The sequence below is a fragment of the Carlito syrichta genome, unplaced genomic scaffold, assembly GCF_000164805.1.
Source record: "Carlito syrichta isolate Samal-C Ts95f unplaced genomic scaffold, Tarsius_syrichta-2.0.1 Scaffold302556, whole genome shotgun sequence".
Taxonomy (NCBI): Eukaryota; Metazoa; Chordata; class Mammalia; order Primates; family Tarsiidae; genus Carlito; species Carlito syrichta.
The window spans coordinates 523,464-547,504 of record NW_007246652.1 but is presented as its reverse complement, the minus strand read 5'-3'; the positions used below and the strand labels follow the sequence as shown (position 1 = coordinate 547,504).

At 37.9% G+C, this 24,041-nt stretch overlaps 1 pseudogene; it reads right to left on the bottom strand.

Moving 5' to 3' along the window:
- Window positions 1-6,087: 6,087 nt before the first annotated feature.
- LOC103259182 lies at window positions 6,088-8,225 on the bottom strand (annotated as a pseudogene).
- Window positions 8,226-24,041: the final 15,816 nt, after the last annotated feature.

The window sequence follows — 24,041 nt, the reverse complement described above, 5'->3', positions numbered from 1 at the left end:
AACAAATAGAATATAAACAGTAAAAGTACCAGTCTTTATTTCAAATTTTTTTGTTGCATGAACTCTTTTTCTATTGTTCTGTTGCTCACAGTTTAACTTCTGCTTAATTCTTTTTTGGTAATTATAAGTTGGATTTAATGTGCAACAAAAAGGCCCCCGTTTATCTATAGTATCCCACAGCACTGGATTATGACTGAAATGCCAGGGTCAGACCTGAATCTGTCCACCTCAGGGAAGGCTTTGATAAAATGTGATGTTGAGGGCACTGACACCTGATATTGCAGTGGAAGAGGAAAGAGAGGAAAGAATATTCCTGAGAAGATGTGAATATTATGAGGAAAAAATAATACTAAAGATAAATTAGATCTACTGTGTTATTTTGCCCAAGGCAATCTCTGTAAAGCTTTCCAGAAGAACATCCAAGAGAAAAATTCAAGAAAGGAAAGAAAGGACATCCAACCAGGCAGTAAGTCCCATTTATTTAGAATCAGAATTTGTCATTAAAAAAAATCACAATAATATCACTATTTGTCTGATATTATATATGATAAAAGAATAAACCTGATAATTTTTTTGGAATGAGATGAAAGTCCGTGTTCAGTAGCATATTGGAATTGCAGTCACATTCTCACTTCATATATTCAGAAACAAAAAAATAGTTGAGAGCAAAGACTTTGAAGGCAGATCCTTCAATATTTATTCCTTACTAGCTATGTCACCAGTTTCTTTAGCTCCCTTATGTAACACTCACATGGAGAGTATATTAACTAACAGAGAAAACTTTTCAGTTCAAGTGATAAAAATACACAAAGCATATAGCACCATGTTTAGAGCCTAACCTGTGATCAGTAAATATTACTTTTTTGCCATCACTCCCACCCAACTTCCAAGAGGTTATTTTTCATGTGTTCCATTTACTGTGCCATATGTCCTCTTGTGTTATGATATACCAGAGATATCAGCTGATGACATCTTGTCTTTGGACATTTAGATAATATTGCCACAAATGTCTATCTCAAGTTTTATGTGAAATTCAATATCCCTTCTAAAATTTTGACAAATTCTCAAAAGTTTACACTGATGGTTATGTCTGGCTCCTAGTTTATACCTCAATGTACTCCCACATTTCCTTACATGTCACCATCTGCTGCCATTAATTTCTCTCTTCTCCATGCTGATCCATGCACCAAAAAAGTCTTACCCTTATTTTCTACCAATAAAAACTGCATAAACCACAGAGATGCATACTAAAAAGATGGAAGAACTTAAAATTGAATAATAGATACCCCTATGTAATCGTTAATTTTATATGTCAACTTGATTGGATCAGGGAATGAAGGCCAGATATTTGATTAAATATTGTTTCCGGTGTCTGTTAGAGTGTTCCTGGATGAGGTTAGCAATTAAACTAGGGAACTCAGTAAAACAGATTGAACTCCTTAACATGTATGATCATCATCCAATCCACTGAGGCCCTGGATAGAATAAAAGGTGAAGGAAGGAAGAATTTTCCTCTTCTTTTCTGCCTTACTACTTCAGCTACAGCATCTTGTCTTGTTCTGCACCCAGATGGTATTTCTGAGTTCTCAACCCTTTCAGCTTTCTGAGTTCTCAACCCTTTCAGACCCATAGGGCTTGCTGGGTCTCTGGCTCACAGATGGCTAATCATGGAACTTAGCATCCATAATCGTATGAGCCAATTATTCATAATAAAGCTCCTTTTAAATGTATATCTCCAGCCTGTAATCCCACGCCTTTGGGAGGCTGAGGTGAGTGGATTGCCTGAGCCTGCGTGTTTGAGACCCGCCTGGACAGCGAGACCTCATCTCTACAATAAATCAAAAAAATCAGCCGGGCGTGGTAGCACATGCCTGTAATTCCGGCTATTTGGAAGGCTGAGGCGGAAGGATCACCGGAGCCCAGCAGGTCGAGGCTGTGGTGGCCGAGAGCAGCCACTGCACTCCAGTCTGGGAGACTGAGTGAGACTCCAACTCAAAAAATAAATAAATAAATAAATAAATAAATAAATAAATAAATAAATAAATATCTTTCTATAAAAACCTGTTGATTCTGTTTCCCTGGAGAACCGTGACTAAAAATGCATTGTTTCTACATTTCCTTTTGGCTGTACAGAGTTGAGAATTTCTTCTTGATCATTCTTCTCCTTGAGATTTAACCTCTAACCTTATTGTTTAACCTCTTTCCTATTTATTGTCATTATTATCCTTTTTTTCCCTACCACTGAATTGATGTTTATTACTTAGTGTTCAGATATCTTTCCAAATTTTTTCCAGTCTTCTTTTTCAAAAGCTTACCTTCCATCCCCTAATTAACTTAGTAGTATGTTCAGTTTTTCATTGAGAGGAATTTTGACTCCAACTATTAAAATTGTCTTTTCATGCCACTTTAATATTACTAAATACACTTACTGAAGTAAATAGTATTAATTATAATTTTTTATAAGTAAATGTCTTTGAAAACTTGAAGATGAATATCTTTTCCCACAAACTAACAACTTCCTTTTTCATTCTTTTTTCTATAATATTTTTTATGTTTTTCAGCATTAATGGATTTATGTCTGATCCTTGACTTTTACTTTCACATTTCACATTCTACCCTGAGTCACAGTACAAGATGAAATAAGCCTGACTGATGGTCAAAATCAGCCTTTATATCACAGGTACTCAATACTAGAGACTTCAAGTGTTGTTCTGCCCCCAAGCAACATTCATGAGGGTAGTGATTTTATTTTATTCACTGCTAAGTCCCTGGGAATGCATAAGTGCTTTATATTTATATATGTGAGAGTGTGTGTATGTGTGTGTGTGTGTGTGTGTGTGTGTGTGTGTGTGTGTGTGAGAGAGAGAGAGAGAGAGAAATGAACGATCTTTTAATTAAGTTTTGTATTATTATGCCCTTAAAAATGACATAATTTTCTGATTATTCATTGCTGTGTCACAAATATCACCCCAATAAAAATAATGGCTTACACAAAAATTGATGATTTTTCATAGTTCTATGGATTAACTGGGCTCAGTTGGATGCTTCTCACTTGGAGATCTCTAATGTCATTGCAAGATACAGGCTGTGGCTAAAGTTATCTGGAGACTCAATTAAGATGCTATGTATAATATGGCCTCTTCATTTACATTCTGGCCCTTTAGCCCTCCATGTGACCTCCATCTTCAGAAGGTTCTTGGACTTATCATTAGGTAGTTCAGGGCACCAAAAGATGGAGAAAAAAGCTTCTGGTACCCTGAAAGTTCTGGCATTAAGATAGAATAATATCACTTCTACTATAATCTATTGGTCAGAAAATTCACATACAGGCTACTTCAGATTTAAGGGTAGAGAACTACACACCACTTCTAAATGGGATAAGCATCAAATAGTTTGATGATCAGAACATACAAAGAGCCCACACTAGGAACTGGTTCCATGCAAAATCCCAAATATATGCTACCCCATTTAATAACAATAACAACTCATTTTACCATTGCATAGTCACACAGCTAGTGAGTTGCAGGGTGAGTTATTGATCCTTGTGATCTGATTTACTTTAATGCTCAGAACCTTTATCATTATAACTTATAACCTCTGATTTAACTCCCCAAAAGATCCTGCTAGAAGGATTCAACTTTATTCATCTTTCAATGCATAGCCAGCAGAGTTGATACATTCATATATTGTTGAAAATCCTATACAGTTGTGTTTTCAAAGATAACATCAAACTGCAATTCGACTGCATTGCTGCAAATTTTTTTAGTCTATTACTAATTGATTGCATGAATACACTGATAAGATTGGAAATTTCTATTTCGCCATGATTGCTTTCAAGCAATAAAAATCATCTCCCTTATTTCATCTGGATTTTGAATTTTACAATATACAATGGCTTGATCATGGTTTACAAGCCTAGGACAGAGCTTAGAATCATCCACTTTCCTAGGAGGGCATGTCAGAAAATTATTTGAAGCTCTTATTTTTTCTTTAATGGCAATCACATTGACACAATACTTCTGATTTTTAATCCAATCTCTCAAATCTTAAAAATATTAGACATCATATTTGGCACCCGGTCTGTAAACAAATAAAATTAGAAAATATTTTACTTTGCTTTTTTTTCATAAGAACCTTTCAAAATAATCTAGAATAGCTTGCATGTGGTAAACAATAGCATTAACATTTTCAGCAAGAAATTTCTTTTTGATATTATAGCATTTTTTCTGAATGAAAAACAAATTATAATCTTTCTTTATTTTCCCAAGAAATTATTATAAAAAACAAAAAGATTTTCACATATGTAGAAGTGAATAATTAAAATAGAACAAACTTTGTTCTTTTTTTTTACTTTTACAAAGCAGACATTTATTGACAATCTTCTGTAGAACTTCTAAAGAAACAAATTCAAGAAAAAAACTCTTCTAGTAGGTAACAAAATAATTTATTGTTTAAATTCCTTCTCATCCAGTGACTTTATTCCATAAACAGTATGTCTGCGCGGCATGGTTGGCCTCCTCTTACCAAGAGTGAAATGCTTGTGTGGCATTCACTACTTGTTTGTTTGAACAGAACAAGGCTACAGTGACACTGTCATGACTGACGTGAAAGAATCAGTTCTGTGACCTTCAGGGGCAGCTGTGGAATCCCTTGTAATGGTTCACTATCTAACACAATAAAAATGAAAATAAAAGCAGCACTCGGGAAGAAAGCCCCCCTTCTTGGCGTCTAACAGTGCAGCTGAGTCTCTGTCGTGGCACTTACTCCCTTCCTCTTAGAAAATCAAGTTTTCACAGCAAGTTTAATAAATTAAAAATAAACAGAAAGCAACTGGTGAGCAAACTGTGAACCTCCTTCAAGGTCTCTTGTAAAGTAACATGTTGGGGATTACACACGAGTTAGAGTATTCACTAGCTCATGACACCAGGCTCAGAACCAGCTGTCACATTTAGCAAGTCCAGCAGAGTCATCTTTTCAGTGTGAGTTTTTCTGAGCATTAATGAAGTTCCGTATGGAACAGCAAAGGAGCACTTGGGACAACAGTTGGCTCTCACAATCCACCCTTTAAGGCATAATCAGAAGTCAGTGTCCAGGCTTTGGTCCCTTCTGCTGTGTCCTCATGTGCCCTAAGAAAGCCATCATGTGGCTGGAACTGGCCTGTTTCAATCTCTGATTGTGGAAATGAGGAAGTCTGGTTTTTGGAAATTATAGAAATCAAGTCAGAAAAACCTGGCAAAAACACAAATACTCTGTGTCCTAAAATTTGCCACAATCACCTTATCTTACAGATAAAATGATGATATGACGTTCAAGTGCTGAAAAGTCTTTTGCTTAATTTTTCACACCTCTTTGTACTGTCTGGCTAGAATCTCTGGTAGGACAGCTTTCACCTAATCTGAATTTTTTTAAGAAAGGAACTGAACAGCCTCATTGCATTCAAAGCTGATTCGTGACCTGTCCCAGCGTCACCTGTGCTGGGCAGCACACTGGAGGCAGCTCGACAGGTGCTTAGTTTGTCATACCTTCAGCCTTGTGCCTGGGGGAGAAGGAACACAAATACCCCCCTCAGTCCTGTGAGAGGGTCCAGCAGCCCATCAGAGAGGCTTCAATTTGACAGGGAAGAAACATCTGAAAACATGGGGCCCAGTTTTCTTAACTTGATAGAAAAATACCTTGAAAGTAGCAGAGAGGTCCACCCACAGGAAGTATAAGGCAGGTGAGAAGCTGGAAGACCAGGAGCAGCGGGGTCACAAGCTATGCCCTTGCCCAGGCTCTGCATGAGGACTGTTGTCGCAGGACCGTGGGGCGTTGGAACGAGATACGAGCAGCCCACGCCAGCACTACCTGAGGCTACAGGCACCGTCTGTCGTGAGTGGAGCAGAGCATGCAGATGGGGGTCGCAAGGGAAGGTAGCAGAACACCGTGGTCAAGAGTGGGCGCCAGCAGCGGTCTGGGAGGTATGGGCTGTCCCTGCCGCAACTTTTGCACCCAACAGTGACCGTTCTCGGCTGGCACTATGCTGAGTACAGCTGTCCAGCATGCCCATCAAGGCCAGTAGGAGGGACCTGCGGGCACATCCCCCGGCTCTCAGTCCATGCTGGCCAGAGAGTGGAGCGGTGGGGGCAGTGGGTCCGCTGGCGGGGCCAGCTCACTGAGCTCACCGATGGTGGTGGCCAGCAGGGTATCCTGCGACACCACAGCGTTGTCTGACTTGCAGGTGGGCTCTGCAGAGCTGCTCTCCTGCACACCAGGCACAGCACCCTGGACTGCGGCCAGGCTGTGGAAATGGCCGTTCTCTGCGAAAGATAGCAGTTTATCCACGAGCGTGGGTGCCACATATTCTTCGTCCGGCTGCTCTGTCTTGTGGCTGTCGTGATTCTTGGGTGAGCCGTCTACGATGACAAGGAAAGACTTCCATGGAGTGTTCTTGTCGTGGATTGAGGTGTGTCGCCGGAGCATGGACTTGTCGGTGAATGTCCGCCCGCAGGCGTTGCACATGAACGGCCTCTCCCCTGTGTGCATGTGGCGGTGATGCTGGAGGGTGTCGAGCTGGGTGAACTGCTTGCCGCACTGGTCACAGCAGTAGGGACGCTCCCCTATGTGGACCTTGATGTGCTGGTACAGTGAGTTCCGCGGTGCAAACGTCCAGAAGCTGACCTCACACTTGGGCTTGGAGCCTGGGTGTATCCTATTGTGGTGTTTCAGGTACTCCTTGGAGGCGAAGCTCTTGCCACACGTTTCACACCTAAAAGGACTTTCACCTGTGTGACACCGCTTGTGGTAAGTCAGCATATAGTTCTGAGTGATTCTTGCACCACACTCATCACAGACAAAAGGCTTTTCTCCGGTCTGAATTCTCATGTGTGTCTTGAGCGCCAAGGGCTGCGAGAAGCGTGCTCCGCAGTCAGTGCAGCCACGCGGCCGAACGCCCGTGTGCGTGCGCTCGTGTAGCCGCAGCGCCGTCTTGGAGCTCAGACCCTTGGCGCACTGGCCACAGCGGTGGCGTTCGCCGCCGCCCTTGTGCACCTGCAGCACATGGCGCTTCATATCCTTCTTGCGTTTGAACTTCTTCCCGCACAGCTCATACGGGAAGTGGCGCTCGCTGCTGTGCACATGGCGCTGGTGGCTCTTGAGGTTGCAGCGGTTGGCGAAGGTCTGGCTGCACGTGTCGCAGCGGTACACCACATCGGCCGCTGCGCCATGGTGTGCTTTAGGAAGCTCTTCTCATACAGGAATGTCTTGATGCCCACTGCACACTTGAAGCTGCTCCGCCTTCGGTCCACCTCATCAGCCTCCTCTTCCTTGTCCTCCTCTTCCTCCTCCTCCTCCCGGGGCACTGCCCTCTGCAGTGTCACCTCCCCCTGGGTACCCAGTTGACCCTCTGGGCTAGCAGCTTGCTCCACAGTGCCGGCACCAACTGGGCTCTGGGCCTGGGGGCACCGGAGGCCCCCTCGGCAGCCTCCGCAATCTTCTCCTCCTTTCGAGCCTCCTCGTGTACTTCTTCTTGGGGATCTCCACAAAGACCTTCCTTCCCGCGAGTCTCCCACTGGCCCTCCAGATTTTCGGGTAGGGAGGCTTGGCGGCTTCCTTCTTGTCCAGCTTCTCCCTGGATTTCCTTGGGGGCACATCTGACAACGCGCCATCAGATCATCTCCATCAGGCAGTCCGAGGTGTACCCATGGCCATCGGGGTGAGGGCCGTCCACAGCCCCGCCTGTCCTGGGAGCTGGTGCCACGCTGACCAGAGAGCTGCCGCTGGCCTCCGCCTCCGGGGCCTCGGAGAAATTCTGCAGCTCCAAAAGTACCGACTCCAACATCTGCTTCTTCAACTGGAAACATGTTTCTGATAGGTCCAGACACTTGAGCTTTTCAGCTGTCTCCAGCATCTGCTGCACCCGGTCTTCCTCCACCTGCACCTTGGCGGTATAGACAAACTCCAGAAATGAAGCAAAGTCGACCACCTGCACCTCGTGAAGGCAGACATTTGTCCTGGCACCGTCTGCGCTCTTCTCACTGAGGAACATCTCCTTAAAGCACTTGCGGGTGGCGGCCAGCACAGCCTTGTGCACCACAAAGTTCTCACGCATGTCCTGGGATGCCCTGGTACTCCACGCTGACCGTGACCATGACGTCGCACAGGTGGCCCAACAGGCGGAGTTCGTGCATCTCATGCAACAGGTGCAGCGAGGAAGACCTGGACTCCAGCAGGACCGCCCCGCTTTCCATCTTTCTTCTTTCTGGAGCAGCCTGAAGGAGAGACTCCACAGTACACTGCGAGGACACTGACAAATGCCAAGTCAAGCAGATGCAGGAGGGGGGTGACTGTGACCATCCCGGGGAGAAAAAGCTGCACTCTGTCCACGAGGCCCGCGAGGGGACGTGACTTACTACAGGCGGCCTGGCGTGACTTCTCCATCACCAAAGTGGGTCCTGGGCACGGTTTCCTATTTTACTCGTTGCCGGGAGGGAGAGCAGGCACCGGTGGCGGCGTCAGGACCCTTGGTGGCCGGTGACAGCTGCTGCCCCTGCGGCCGCTCACCGGCACTCCGGCTGCCTCTCAGGGCGTCGAGTTCGGGGTCAGGGGCCAGGCCCCCCCAGCCGAGCTGCTCCCCAGCCCGTCCCCAGTCACGGGGAACTGGCTCTCCGGGAAGGCTTAAGCCATGGTGGTCCCCGCCGCCTCACCCCGGCCCCCTGGGCTCCCGGAGGACTGAGCTGAGAACGAACTCCCGCACCCGGAGCCAGCCCTCCTCGGCCATCCGAGGCCGCGTGGACCCGGCCCGTCCCTCGGGCCCCGGGCCGCCACGCTCCCGCATCTCCGGGTCCACCGCGCCTCGCGGCAGCCGTACCCACCTCCCAGCCGGCGCCCGCCGCCGCCGCTGCCCGCCAGACCAGGCCAGGGCGCGGGACTGTTTTGTGATCTTCGAAGAAAACCGAGGAAACGCTCTCCTGGACATCAGCCTACCCAATGAATCCATGACCCAGTCCTTAAAAATAAATACATCAAAAGTTAAAATTGACAAGTGGAACTTTATCAAGTTAAAAAGCTTGGTAGCAAAAGAAACCATCAATAGAGTAAAGAGCCAACCACAGAATAGGAGAAAATATTTGCAAACTATGCAGACAACAAATGTCTATCTTCTAGACCCTATAAGAAACTCAAACAAATTACCAAGAAAAAAACAAATAACCTCATCAAAAAGTGGGCAAAGGACATGTACAGACACTTCTCAAGGAAGACATAAAAGTGACCAAGAAACATGAATAAATGCTCAACATTATTAATCATTAAATAAACGCAAATCAAAACTATGATGAGATACCATCTCACAACAGTCAGAATGGCTATTATGAAGAAGTCAAAAAACAAGAAAGGTTAGTAAGGCTATGGAGAAAAGGGAATGCTTCTACACTGCTGATGGAAATGTAAGTTAGTTCAACCCCATTTGGAAAGCAATTTGGATATTTCTCAAAGAACTTAAAATAGATCTATCATTTGACCCAGCATTCCCACTTCTGGATATATACCCAAAGGAGCATAAATCGTTCTACCGAAAAGACATCTACCATGTATATTTACTGCAACACTATTCACAACAGCAAAAACATGAAACCAACTCAGGTGTCCAACAACAGTGGATTGGATAAAGAAAATGGAGCACATATACACCATGGAATACTACAAAATCACAAAAAGGAATAAAATCATGGCATTTGCAGCAGCATGAATGCACCAGGAGACCATCATTCTAAGCAAATTATCACAGAAATCAAAAAGTGAATACCGCATGTTTTCACTCATAATTGAGTACTAAACTCTGGGCATACACAAGTACAAGAATGGGAAGAACAGACAATTGGCACTGTTAAACAGGAGAAGGAGAGGGAATAAAGGATGCAAAAATGCTCACCACCCAGAGGCAGGTGGGATGCTGGGAGGAATGAACTTATCAGATGCCCAAACCTGATCTTCAGGCAACATACCTATATTACAGATCTTCACATATACCTCATGATTCTAGAATAAAATACAGAAGTTTTTTTTTTTTTAAATAATAAAAAATTTTTTGTAAAGCACCTTACAACTTACATTTTTCAATGTTCAAGATTTTTCTTAATGTTTAAAAAGTCATATAGGTCTTAATGCAGTTATACTGACATTTAGGTTATCTATACTTTCCTTTTTTTGCCTGAAACTAGTCTGACAAACTGATAGTTTTCAAAATCTCTGAAATAACTTGATAGTCTAAATCTTACATTTTTGGTGATTTATTTTATTATGTTATACTTAGTCACTATGTTAGGCATCCAATATGGTTTGAGTGTTATCATAGGTTAGTCTTTATTTTCAATCCCAAGTGGATTTTCTTAAAATAAAAGAATTTATTTGTCTCTCATTATCAAGTTTCTATCATTTGCATCTGTGTTTAGGTACATGGTGTTTTAGAAAAGCAGATCTAGCATTTGAAATTTCCCAAGTGAGTGTGAAAAAGAACTCAGTGGTGGAGGAGACTCAAAAGAGAACGTGTACTGAAGTTTAAAATTTTTTTAAATGATATTCCATGGCAATCAGTCTATTCCTACTCTTCAATCCTGTTTAGGAACTAAGAAAATGAAATGGGGCCCAGAATTATGAAAATAACCCAGAACATAATCATACAAATAGGACACACAGTCTGAAGTCTTGAGTTCATTTCCTGACTTGCCCCTAATTGGTTAAGAGTATGTGTTTGTGGGGGAGGTAGAGGGGAGAGCAGGGCTGGAGGGTTGCTTATATGCATTTACAGTCTAAAATAAATGATTCATCCTAAGAAAGAAGTATGATGCTCTCTTTCAACATTCTCTGAAATCTTTAATTAAAATCTGAACTATTGGAGGAACTTACAGTAATGGTATAAAATTCAGTTTAATATTTTGTGAAAATTTTAAGATTAGACAAACCTTAGTATGATTTCAGAATTTAAAAAATCCTCTTATTCTGGAGATTAAAATTAGCACTAAGAATAACTGCAAACTTATAATTTTCCATCCACACTCATCAATCAAGATAATATTTGAATGATGAGTACTTTCTAAACACAACTTCAAAAATGGTATAAAACTTAAGAGTCTGGACTTCCATTTGTCTGTAATGACTTGAATAATTCAATTTCTTAGCCATATAAAATGATCTCTGAATCATTCCATATGAGTTAATGTGAAGAACAGTCACTGAAGTTGATAAGCATGAGATATAATAAAAACAAATTCCTGTTATGTGGAAGAGGAGCAGGTGCCTTTTTAACTGAATTATTTATTGAAATACTGTAAATAGACAAAAAGCAATATATATTGAAATACTGTCACTTTTATTGCAATAAAACACAAATCTCTTCTCCTGGAAGCTGAAGAAAAATTGTTATTTAGTACAGAAAAAACGTGCAAACTGTTCTATTGATCTATACAATGTAAAAGAAAATCAATTCATAATAGCCCACTTAAGAACAATGGATGTCTTTCATTTCAAGTTCAATGTAGGCAAGAAAGCAAAGAGACAGAAAATCTAGCAATAAACAGAGAGAAGACATTGTTAAAACACCACGTCCTTCCATTTGTTTCCACAGCAGAGGGAGCATGTAGAACATTGTCAAGAGCGGGACCCAGGCAGTCAGGATGGGATATATTGACTTGCTGATGGTTGGAACTGATTGATTAGTGTATTATGTAAGGAATATTTTACAGCCTTTATTACTTTATTTAATTTTGATTTTGAGGCATTCTTTCATATCCTCAGTATATTTAGTACATTGGAGTGAGGATATGATTCTTTGAAGAATAGAATTCCATTTTTATTTAATTACATCTATTTTCATCAACCACAGTACAGTTAGGCTTGTTCTCCAGAGTTAGGACAACACAATAATATTTATACAATAACTTTAAAGGATATTATGCTAAAGTTTCTAAAATCATAATAAACCTTCCAACTGATTAAAGAAAACTGTTTTCACTTAATGTTGTGAGAAGTTTTCATTCACAAATTTTCTTTACTTTCAAGGAGATTAAAGATTAATTTTCTATCTAAAGATCAGGATTAATACAGGCAAATAATATTTGTGTGTAAAAGGTTAGCTAATGAATTTGAGCAGTAAACATATCAAAGCTGTCTTAGCTGAGGAAAAAGGCCCTGCCCACTATGAACTTAACACTATGATGATTCTTTAATTCTCTATGTAGCTTTGACTTGGTATAGAAAGCCATTTTATGCTCTCATGACCTTTATGTAAAATCATAAGCTTTTATTTTTCCAAATTTAGGTAATAGAAAAGTTAAAATATAGCTAAATAGTTCAAGCCACATTTCAAGATTCAGAAATGGTAAATACTTGTAATATCTTAAGTCCTTAAATATTCAGTAGTATGCTAATATTTGTCATTAATTTTATAATACTTTTAGATTCTTAACTGGGCAACAGTATAGTTAAATAATAAACAAACTATATACCAGAGATGCATTATATGATATAAGAAATCTACTTTATATTTCCTAATAACACACATTTTTTCTAAGGATATAACTGCAATAACAATTATAAAATTAACTATGGGATATCAAGTTATTATATGGGAAGATAATCAATACATTACATATTTATATTATAGTATTAAGGATGAACACAGCGCGAGTCTTTATAGACAAATTAGTCAGGAATGTCTGAATCATCGTGATGTTAGTGTACATGGATAGACTTTAAAATGATTTATGCCACTAAATAAATGTGTGATATTTTACTGATGGAAGTCTGATTTGAAGAGTTTGGGCTCTCTTATGTCTCTAGTGACTGTGAATGTGATTATGAATGTGTGAAGGTGAATAGATACAAATTAACAAGATGGAGGAATTTTTCACAATGACAATCTAATGAATCTTGCAGTGGGAGCAAAGAACACTCATTTAAACCATTAGGAGAAATAAAATACAAATCCCAGGTGTTAAAAAAAAAATCTGGTTTACTTAGATTACAAAGCCAAATACCCACAAAAGACTTGCAAGCTGCTAAAATTTAAAAAGAACTTTTATTTTAACACCTTTATAAAGTGTCCAACATCTGACATTGTGAATGTCTAACGCTGATAACAAAAGCACAGATAACCCTATGACAATTCATTCTCTTTACTGGAAGTTAAATGAAATGTCCTTTTGCAATGAAGTGAGAATATTTTTTTCAATGAGTTGTGTTAGTTGCTGTACTAGAATAATTAAGAGAAATAGCTTCAAGAAGTTATCAAGATATTTAGGTAACAAGGATGCCCTCATCTGGAAGTCATAGTGTTTTTGCTCTAGTTGAGGAGATAATATCAACACCTGTCAGAATAGTTTAGGGAGTACAGCATGGAACTCTGAGCTGCTTAGCACAACAGTTTCTTTGGTGTTAACCCAAATGGTAGCAGAATCATGACTTACAAAAGGAAGTTATTATCTTAAAATTATAATATATCTTAAAATATATTTTTAAATTATATTATCTTAAAATATATCTTAAAATTATATAAACATAATGATATTTAGTACAACTAAAGTGATAAAGGATTTAAAAACAAACTCAGTAAACTGAAGTTTTAGGAAGCATCCAGTAATGCTACATTCATTGGTATTAGAATCTTTCTCAGTTAGTAATCGCTTTTCTGTATTACTTTATTCAAATGTTCAAGAATTATTGCTATGGTGGTATCATCCCCTGAGGTATATTTTACTACTGCTTTTATATTTTCCACACTTTCATTCTTTTTATAGCTTGTTAAGTTTTACTTGCCTGAAACTAAATTCCTTTTGTACATATATTCTATTTTGTCAAGTTTTTGCAAGTATTAGAAAAATGCTCGTGTGAAGGGCTGTTCATCCCATAGACAGGAATTAAGTTTCCACTTTTAATAGGCCTAGAATTTCCTCAACATATTGAAAGGACAATATAAAAAGGTTCCTATTACCTATGACATGCAGCTATGTGGTCAGCCAAAGAAAGTATTAACTATTGTTATCTTCTCCGGTTTAAGAGAATGAAGTGAACCATGTGTATCTAAAATGATAGTTTATATTTTACTTTTGTATGCAAGTAAAAACTTACATTGTTTCAAAAATTTATTTGACAAAAATAAAGAAAAAAAAACCCCCTTTTTGGAGAAAAGTAAGAGTCCCACTTGGGATTTCAAATAAATCTATTGGAATCTTTTAAATGAATTTTTATTTGTAAAATATATTTGCAAATTATTTTAAAACTAATTTATTTGTAAAAGTAAATATTTTTTACGTATGAAATACCTTTTTAAATTTTTTAATTCTATTAGAATCACACAATATTTAATATTGGTTGGATTCATTAGAACTAGCTAATGAAATCAGAAATAGCTAACTAAGTTTAATGAATAAAATAAACTACTTATGACAAAAATGTTTATAATTTAGGTAGAAAAGCCTAATCATTTAAAATCAACATTCCATCAAGGGTAGTCTTTTCTAAAAATGTTTATAGTTTTAGGATTACAAAACAAAAGTCATTCAAACTATTATGACAATTAATATAATGGCAAAGTTATTTGCCCTGGTAAGTAAATATATTTAGGACAAAAGTTTGACTTAATAATATTTGATTCAGAGTAAATACTGATTTAACTTAAATTTTACAGGAGCTTATATAGACATTAATATTCTTTATTATCTAAAAAATGATTGTCTAATGACTAAGCCAGGATTTATTCACTTATCACATAGACATTCAATCAAGTGCCATTGAGATTAATGCTTTCTGATGTCATTTCTAATTTTAATTAAGTCTGAATAAAGGTATTTGAAGTTATTTGGCCAGAGTTTGAAGTGACATAATAATCATGTTTTTATTAAAGCTATTTTTAGGAACATAAATTCAAGCTTAGATTCTCCTTTAAATTTATGGAACACATTTATCTGATATAGAGAAAGACAAAATACATCTCTAGTGGCTACAAAGTCCTTTCTATAAAAATCTAAAAGATCTGTATCTACTGATTATGATAAAACAACAAATTGTTCTTATACTATGGCTTGAGGATCTGAAGAAAACATGGTTCAAGAACATGAAGACTCTAAAATGAAATTCAACCAGAAATAGCCCTGAAAGTAGGAAAATGAAAAGTAAAGTCTCCAAAGTGGGCTTACAAGGGCACAAATTTCAAAAGTGAATTTGTAGAAAATGTACAGAGTGGTACATATCCAAGAACAAGTACAACAAAGATGACAGCAACCTAAATGTATTTCAGGAAAGTTCAACTATATCCATTTCAGTGTTGGAGCTAAGCAGATCTATGGCTGACCCCAGGATTTTCATTTATTCTAAGCCTATGAACCTAGAACTTCCAGAGCAATAAAGAAAAAAATATAATTTCTTGTAAATAATAGCCCTTTAGATATTGCAAGATAGAACCAGCAATTCATCAGTAAGTCCTGTAATATCTAACACACATTAGTTCTTTCCTAAAACTTCAAATGGCATAGTTTCTTGGTTTTTCACTTGATCCTTCACTATTCCAGTCATTTTCCTTTTGTTCTATTTCAATGTTTTTTTATTTGTCTGTCTTTTGTTTGTCTTAATAATAAATGGGCCCCAAATAAAATCAATACTACAGACTTTGAGCAGTACAGAAAACCTTGATACAATTTTATTTGTGAACAATTTTTTATTACTGCATTTTAGGTAATATTAGTTTATCTTATCTGATAGCCAAATCATACTATTAGATTTCATTTAGGTCTAAATTGCTAGAGCACATTGATTGCCTTAACTAGGTCTGCAGATGTTTTCACATATGTGTATTTAAATGGTTGGCAAATTATTTGAGGTCAACTTCAACATATCCCATTAAAAGACGTGATATTATATGTGCCCAATATGACATTTTTGAATAGATGACCAATTGATCTTTGAAAAATTTGAAGCTAAATTGAACACACACACACACACACACACACAAACACACACAGAGAAAGAGAGAGAGAGATAGAGAGAGAGAGAGAAACGGCATTATCTTAATGTTACTCATTTCAATAAATCTAAAAATATGTGAATAAGAAATGCTATCTTTTTCATTCTATATGTTCACTGTACTCCAATTTTTTTAAACTTTAATGAAATACAACATCAAAAATAATTTAGCAGTAAGCATTTTACTGTTGGCACATAAAGAAAAAGATCTATTTTCCCAACTTGTGCACAGTTTTGTTTTCCCAATGAGTGTTGCCAATTTTTTTCAACAAATATGACCCTAACGATTTAATACTCATTTGGATTTTTTAAATAACCGAAATGGACAAGATTTATCACCTTTTAAAGGTCATCCAAATGTCTATTGAATATTGACAAGAACAAAAATTGTCATGCAACTTGAAATAAAAATTGTGGCTCTGAATCAGGACTAGGATTAGTATGATTTTTAACTTTAGCTCTGCTGTTTGATTTGTAAGTAAAGTAAATTCTAAGTAAAGTAAAAGGTATCATTATCTTATCAAAAAAAGACTGAAGTTAAAAATAATTAATAAATTATTTTTATTTCTAGTAGTTACATATATACATAGGAGGAACCACAAGTTTTAGAGGGATGCTTGTATTTGAAGTTCTCTTTCTTTTTATTTTTTATTTTTTATTTTTACCAGGGTCTTATTCTGTCACCCAGGCTGGAGTGCAGTGGCGCAAACATTATTCATCACAACTTCAAATTCCAGGTGCAAGTTATCTTCCCGCCTCAGTCTCTCAAGTACCTGGGACGACAGGTGCATATCACCGTGCCCAGCTAGCTGTTTTTTAAATTATTTGTTGTAGATTTGGAGTCATGTTGCCCAGGCTGGTCTCACTCCTGACCTCAAGCAATCCTCCCACCTTGGCTTCCCAAAGTGCTGGGATTACAGGCATGAGTCAACACGCCTTTCCTGAAGCTCACTTTTACTGTTCTTAGTCACAAGACCTGTGGCAGGTTACTTTATTCCCTGCCAAAATGCTATGATATACTTGAGTGTAAATATTATATTTAACTGGGAAGATTAAGAACTTCTTCCACCTTTGTTTTAAAATGTTATTATTTTAACTCTGCCCGGGTGGTCTTCTTGACTTTCATTATTTTTACTAAGTTGGTGATTTCTAACTCAGTCTGCTCCACCAAGTGTTTGTTCTTAAATTCCATGTCTTTATCTAACTGCTTCTTTGAGATTTCCATCTGTCTTGTAGCATAGGCAATTTAAATTCAACAGGCTCAATTCAAACTCATGATCTTTCTTCCTTAGCTGTTTCTTCTCCTGGATCCTAACTAGGTATATCATTAACTCATGTGATTGATTATAATATTTTCTGGCTGGCATCACCACAGTCATATTTATTCTCCTCAATTACTCAAAAAAGAGTAATTGCTCTTTTTTACTGCAAGAGTAATTACTCTACTGAAAGAGTAATTGCTCATTTAATCTTGTTATTGTTTTGTTAAAACACTTTAGTAGAACCCAATAACTTACAAGTAAAAATTTAAATTTCATAAATACTGTCTCCCAGGACCTCTATTCAGTAAACCTTGTCTACCTCCCCAATTTCAGCCTTCACCAACATTTATTCTCGTTTGGCTCATACTAAATTGTTCGTAATTCTCCACATACCTCAGTATATTTTCAGTTACTTGGCTTTTCTACATGCTTCTCTATTCATTTCTCTTTCTCATCTTCTCAAACTAACACATAATCTCTTAAGGCACAGTTCAAGTGTCATCTCCTGGAAAAACAAAATAACACAAAAACCTTATCTAATTCATTTTCTTTTTTCCTCTGATTTATATAAAATAAAAACTCATTAAAAATCTTATTGCTGCATTTCCATTCTACTTTTTAAATTGTTTTTGCTTGTGTCTACCCTCCCTTATTTTTCTATGGGTCTTATCAGTATACCTTTAGTCTTATAAGAAGCACTTAGTGTTGAATTTAAGAATGGATAAACTAATAAATAGAATCTGAGGTAGTCAAGATAGTGACTTGTGCAAATGGTAGAAAAGATGTTCTAGGCAATGGCATAACCTGAGCAGGGGCATGAGGAGGCAATCAGGGAAGACACGCAAATCTATAAAAATTAAGATAGTTAAGACAACATGGTGCAATGGATACTATCACCTGGCTTTGTCCTCTCTGGGGATTTGAGATGATCATGAGGGCCTATCCAATCCAGGTAATCCCTCTACACCTTGGTGTTTTATATAGAAAACAAATGGATTTGTGGAGAATGACTGAACTCTTATCATAAAATTAGTACTATGTAAGGTAAAAAAATATATATAATTTAATGCATCATACAACCTATAGCATCAACTGATGTATATTTCCTATTTTCAATTTGCACTTGATCAGGGATCGGTAAAAGCCTTCTTATTACAGTAAAGAGAACAGTCTCTGCTCTGGGTTTCAGTGTGCTCTCACAGTGTTCTCAAGTCACATTATTCTGTGCTCTGTCTTCATTTTTGCGTTACAGTCTTTCTTCAGTCTCTGCTTCAAGGTCACCTTCAGTACAGTTTTATTTTAATCACAGTGATTATTAAACTAATTTTCTTCCCCTCTGTTAGGCTCTACAAAATAACTGGCCTGCATTACTTAGTAGTGTGGACTGGCGTCTTTCTATGTGGGGGGACCTGAATTTTTTGTCTCTAATCTTAGGACATGGCGTTCTCTAGCCATCTGTTTCTGGGTTCCGCCTACACAACAGAGATGGGGAAAAAGTTTTATATCCTACTTCTTTTGTTGAGGAGGGTAAGTTCCAGATTGAGTGTGAACTAACAGTAGAAGCCCACTGCACAGGAATGTGGAGGTCATGACCTTTTAGATATATCACCAGTGACACACACCCACAAATCCAATAATTCAGTTCTTATTTAGTAGATGTCATATTCAATGTCATGAAACCTCATAGGGAGCACTTTATGGCAGAAAAATAGAATTTATGAAGCTACTATATTTGAAAAGTCAGATGGAGTATAAAACTTAGTGGATCTTAAATGAAGGGCTGCATAAAACTGAATGAATAAAGAAATGAGTAAAAGTAATTTCATGAGAATAATAACAACAGAACTATGATATTTCTCATGATAGAGGGTGAATTAAATTGCTTTTTACTTTTTGTTATCAGAATCTTAAGTGGGGTGCAAGTAGTCTAAGTACGTACATTACATTGGTTATAAACATATTATGTCCTTCAAAATTTTAAATAAACATATTTAGTATTTGTTGAAATTTTCCATTAAATGGTATGACCTTTATCTCATAACCAACAACAATATTTATTTTTTCAGGTTGTTTTAATACTAAACATAAATTGCTCTTGAGCGCCCATTCATTTACACAAGAATGGTATCCACAGGAGTGATTGCTAAAAGACAACCATATCTGCTGAAAACATAAAAACTGGTCTCTATTTACCTTTGGAAATTGAAAATTCTAAGTGGCATGTGTAATGTTTGATAACAAATGTTACTTGGCAGGACAAAGTAGTGACTTTCAATCAACATCAAAAAAGGCACATTGGAATATATCAGAAGAAAGTTATTCTGACACATTGAAAATATAGTATAGGCAAAAAAAAAAAATCTGAGTTTATTTAAAATAATTGTATTCAAGTATAAGTTCTTTGAACAAATATTATATCCACAAATTAAAAATAGGACATTTGACATTTAATTATATGTTTTTCTTGGAAATATTTGTATTTTGGTTATCATGAAATTTATTATTTTTTTATTTTGCTATAATTAGATTTTCCACATGATGCAGGGAACCCTCATTTCAAAGAGGCAATTAGGCTTTAAAACTGTTCAAGTATTAAATAAATCACATATGTAAGTGATACAAACTTGGTATTTTTAAATTTTTACCTGGTTTGTTGAGATTGGTTATTCTGTCATTGGTATTTCTTGTTTTTAAACAATGCTAACAGATACTTTCTCACAAATGTTTAAATTACTATAGAGGGTATGACTACTACACATCAATAGTTTTTTTTAATTTTGTATATATAAAACTTTGTGCTTCAATATTTTAATGTTGTAGATATAAAACCTAATGAGAGATTGAATACATATACGAGAATGATTCCCACAGATATCTTCCTTTAAAAAATAACAATGTGCAGATATATATATATCAATTTTAAAATTTAGTCACAAAATTATTATAGGCTTAGTATTAGATGTAGTATTTGCTCTCATTTATGATTTCATAAAAAATAAACTGTTATTGAATGTCTAAAAAAAATCACAATATGAAAATATTTTTTCTGACTATAGCAGATATTGTGGTATGCCACACAAATCTATCATTTGGGACTGAAGAACTCATCCCCAATGAAAAGGCTTCTGTCTTCTGTTGTTACAGATGAGCCCCTCTTTAGGAAATACTCTCTGCAAAGGGGGATGCCTCTTTCACGATCACTTGCTTTCCCCAGGAACAGTCAACATCCAATGGTGTTGATGTGGGGGCACAAAGACTCAAACCTCTTTGCCACAATTTTGAAGACTTGAATACAGTGGAGCTTCAGAGCGCCACTGAAGACCACTGAGGACTCCGCTAAAAACTAAATTTCAAATTCTCCCTCTGCTCACTCTCACTTCCTCCATTCTCTCATAGGTACTGTTCCCAAGAGTGCTCTCCTGTGTACCAACTGCATGTCAATATCTATCTCACAGGTCTATTGCCTGGGTAAAATAACTATAAATATTGGTGTTAGAGTGATACTAGGAAAGAGGCACACTGGGGAGCCATCTCAGTCACTGTAAAGCCACTTTTACTGATGCTACATGAATCGATATACTGTGATATGTGGCTTTCCTCACAGGTGACATGGGAAAGGGTGGAATGCTCTTGTGGATGTAATATAAGCTGTTTTATAAATTTGGGGAAGTAGCAATAATAATGAATATAGATTCAAATTGTTCTTGCTGAGTATTATTGATACATTAGAGAAGAAATATAACAAGGAAGGTGGAGGGTAATTAGTTAGTAACTCAAGGCAAAGTATGAACGCAAGAAGACTTCCCTCAAAAAACATGAAAAGAATCTTATCTCCTGTATCTTCAAGGTAGTGAATTCTTAGAATTAGACTCAGGACTTAAAAGGGCATAAAGTTTCCAGGAAGATTGTATTACTAATGCTAACAATTCCCACGTGCCCCAGAACCCTCTGGCTCTGCAAAAGTGGCTCACTGCTCTTTGTTAATAGTGAGTGTCCTTTCACTTGCTTGAACATAAAGTTATAATTTGTTGATATGGGAGCATTCTCCATGACTCAATATTTCAAATCCTAGCAAGGGTCCTAGGAAACAGGTGCTAACACTCTATTAGAATAACTCTTGGAAGCAATGGCTCATATTAAGTGAAATGGAAAAAATGACAAAAAGGAGATGAAAAATAGTGGAAGAAGAGTCAAAAGGCTCCAAGAAGTGGCTATGCTACATAAAGCCAGAAAATTCACCAGATGACTATGCTTCACAGAATGGGCCTGGAGTATCCTATTTACAAAGAGATAAGAAATGTGTTTGTGAAAAAGGCGCCAGCATTATTTTTAAAACTCACTGGTGGTTGTTCACTGTATGGCAGGGATAATAGGAGATGTTATTACAGAAATGGCTTTCTTGATAGCAAGGGGGATGATATAATCACAAAATAATAGAGGCCATATGGTGCTACTTAACCATCAGGGGCAAAGTTGAAGCAATTATCCTAACAAGAGCAAGGTTGGACTGAAAGCAAGGATGGCCTTATTTACCAAAAGCCTTGGAAATGGCTAAAATAACACAGAGTCCCTAGGGACAAGACAGGGTATTGATCAACCAAGAAACAAAGACAAGCTCATGAAGAGGCTGAGGATAGCTGCCCAGTAAAACTCACAATCCCTTGCAATGTATCCAGATATGAACCAGTTTTCAGATCCAGAACCACTTGATTGAAGATAGACCGGGTCCCCAGGAGAAAGGACCTGTCTTACTGCAGTAAGTATATATAGCAAAACTTCCTCCACCAGCTTTTTCCCAAAATGAACTATGGTCATTTACTTAAGAAACTTTTGGTTGAGGAAAGGAGAGTAAGCAGATATTTTATGATTCTTGAACATGATATCTGAGATGATATTAAATTATCAACATGTCCACCCTCAATCACAACCTCTGTTGGAATGAGGGAATATGGAATCCAGGCAGTAATCTGGGTCTGCCTTCAGTGGGTTCACAGAGTTCACAAAGACACCTTTATGGTAATTTCTCTGGTCCCCGAATGTATAATTGGAATGGATTATAATATAGTATAGTTGTCAGAATTCCCACATTGGCTCCATTGGTAGGTAAGGAAAGCAAATCATAGTAGAGAAAGACACATGGAAGCCTCTGAAACCAATACCACTTTCAGCCAAGATATTAAATGGAAAAATTATATTGTATCTCAAGAAGAATCATCTAATTACTTAAAAGAAAAAGGGATGATGTTACTGATAATATTCCCATTTGTTTTTTCATAGTGGCTCTCAAACAAACCAGACAGATTCTAAAGGATAACAATGAACTGTCACGAATGCAACTAAGTAGTATCCCCAATTGTAAATGCTGGGCCAGATGTGCTGTTTTTGCTAGAGAAGATCAACAGACCTCAATTATATTCCCATTAAATTGAGGGATGCATTTTTTTCATACTTATCAAGAAACATTTTGCATTCACATGGAAATGACAACAATGTACATTTCAAAGTTCCCCCAGAATTAGGCTTATCTCCCTGCACTCTGGTCTAGATTGCCTGAAGTAATCTGCAACATTGAGATCGTCTTCAGAATATCACATTGGTCTGTACATTGATGACAACATGTACATTAATCAAACAAAATAATTAGCTCATCAATTTGGTTCATCAAATCAAATTTTTTTTAAAAAAACACCTATAGGCCAAATATGCACAGAAAAGATTTATGTAGTAAAGTTTTTATATATCCTGTGGCCTGGGGCATACCAAGTCATGTACTTTATAAAGGACAAATTAAGCCGGGCTCGGTGGCTCAGCCTGTAATTCCGTGCTTTGGGAGACTGAGGTGAGTGGATTGCCTGAGCCCGCGGGTTCGAGACCCACCTGGGCAACTTGGCGATACCTCATCTCTACAATAAGTCAAAAACTAGCTGGGCATGGTAGCGCATGCCTGTAGTTCCAGGTACTTGGAAGGCTGAGGTGGAAGGATCGCTGGAGCCCAGCAGGTCAAGGCTGCGGTGGCCAGGAGCAGCCACCGCACTCCAGTCTGGGCGACAGAGTGAGACTCCAACCCAAAAAAAAAAGGACAAATTATTGTATTGTATCACTTCCCCCACTACTAAGGAAACACAATATCTATTTGGCCCCTTCAGAATCTGGAGGGTTAATAAAAGCTTTGACTCTCTGATGTGGGGCACTTCTTGGGCCATATGATCCAACAGACTCTATGGTCCTAAAGTTAAATGTGCTGGAAAAAGATGGAATATGGAGAATTCTCCTGCAAAAATTTTAAAAATGCCAAACTTGGACTATGATGCAGCAACTCAGTATGGGGGTTTGAGAGAAAAAGTAATTGCTACTACAGGATATCTTCACCCAAGAGTAACATAAAAGTTAGCCATAGGGGAAATCCTTGCAATGATCAGAAATTTGTACAGTATAACTACTTACATTTGTGGAAGAGAAATGGCCTGAAATAAGAACATTTAGCCTCATGAGTAGTGGTGAATGACTTGGCTATTGAGCCTTGGACATGGAAAGAGAAAGACTAGAAAACTAGGAGGTGTGGGGAAAGGCATGTAGCCATATCCATGGGAACTTTTGTGGATCTTTGTATTGTATATTAACATTTACCCAAGACTATCTACTACAGAAGAAACACTAATAACATAGAAGACAGAATGACTTTGCCATTTGACAACAGCCAGCCTTTGTCACTGGCCATCTCAGTGCTCTGGGCTCATGAACACAGTAGCTTTGACTGAAGGGATGGACGGTACATATGGACCAAATAGC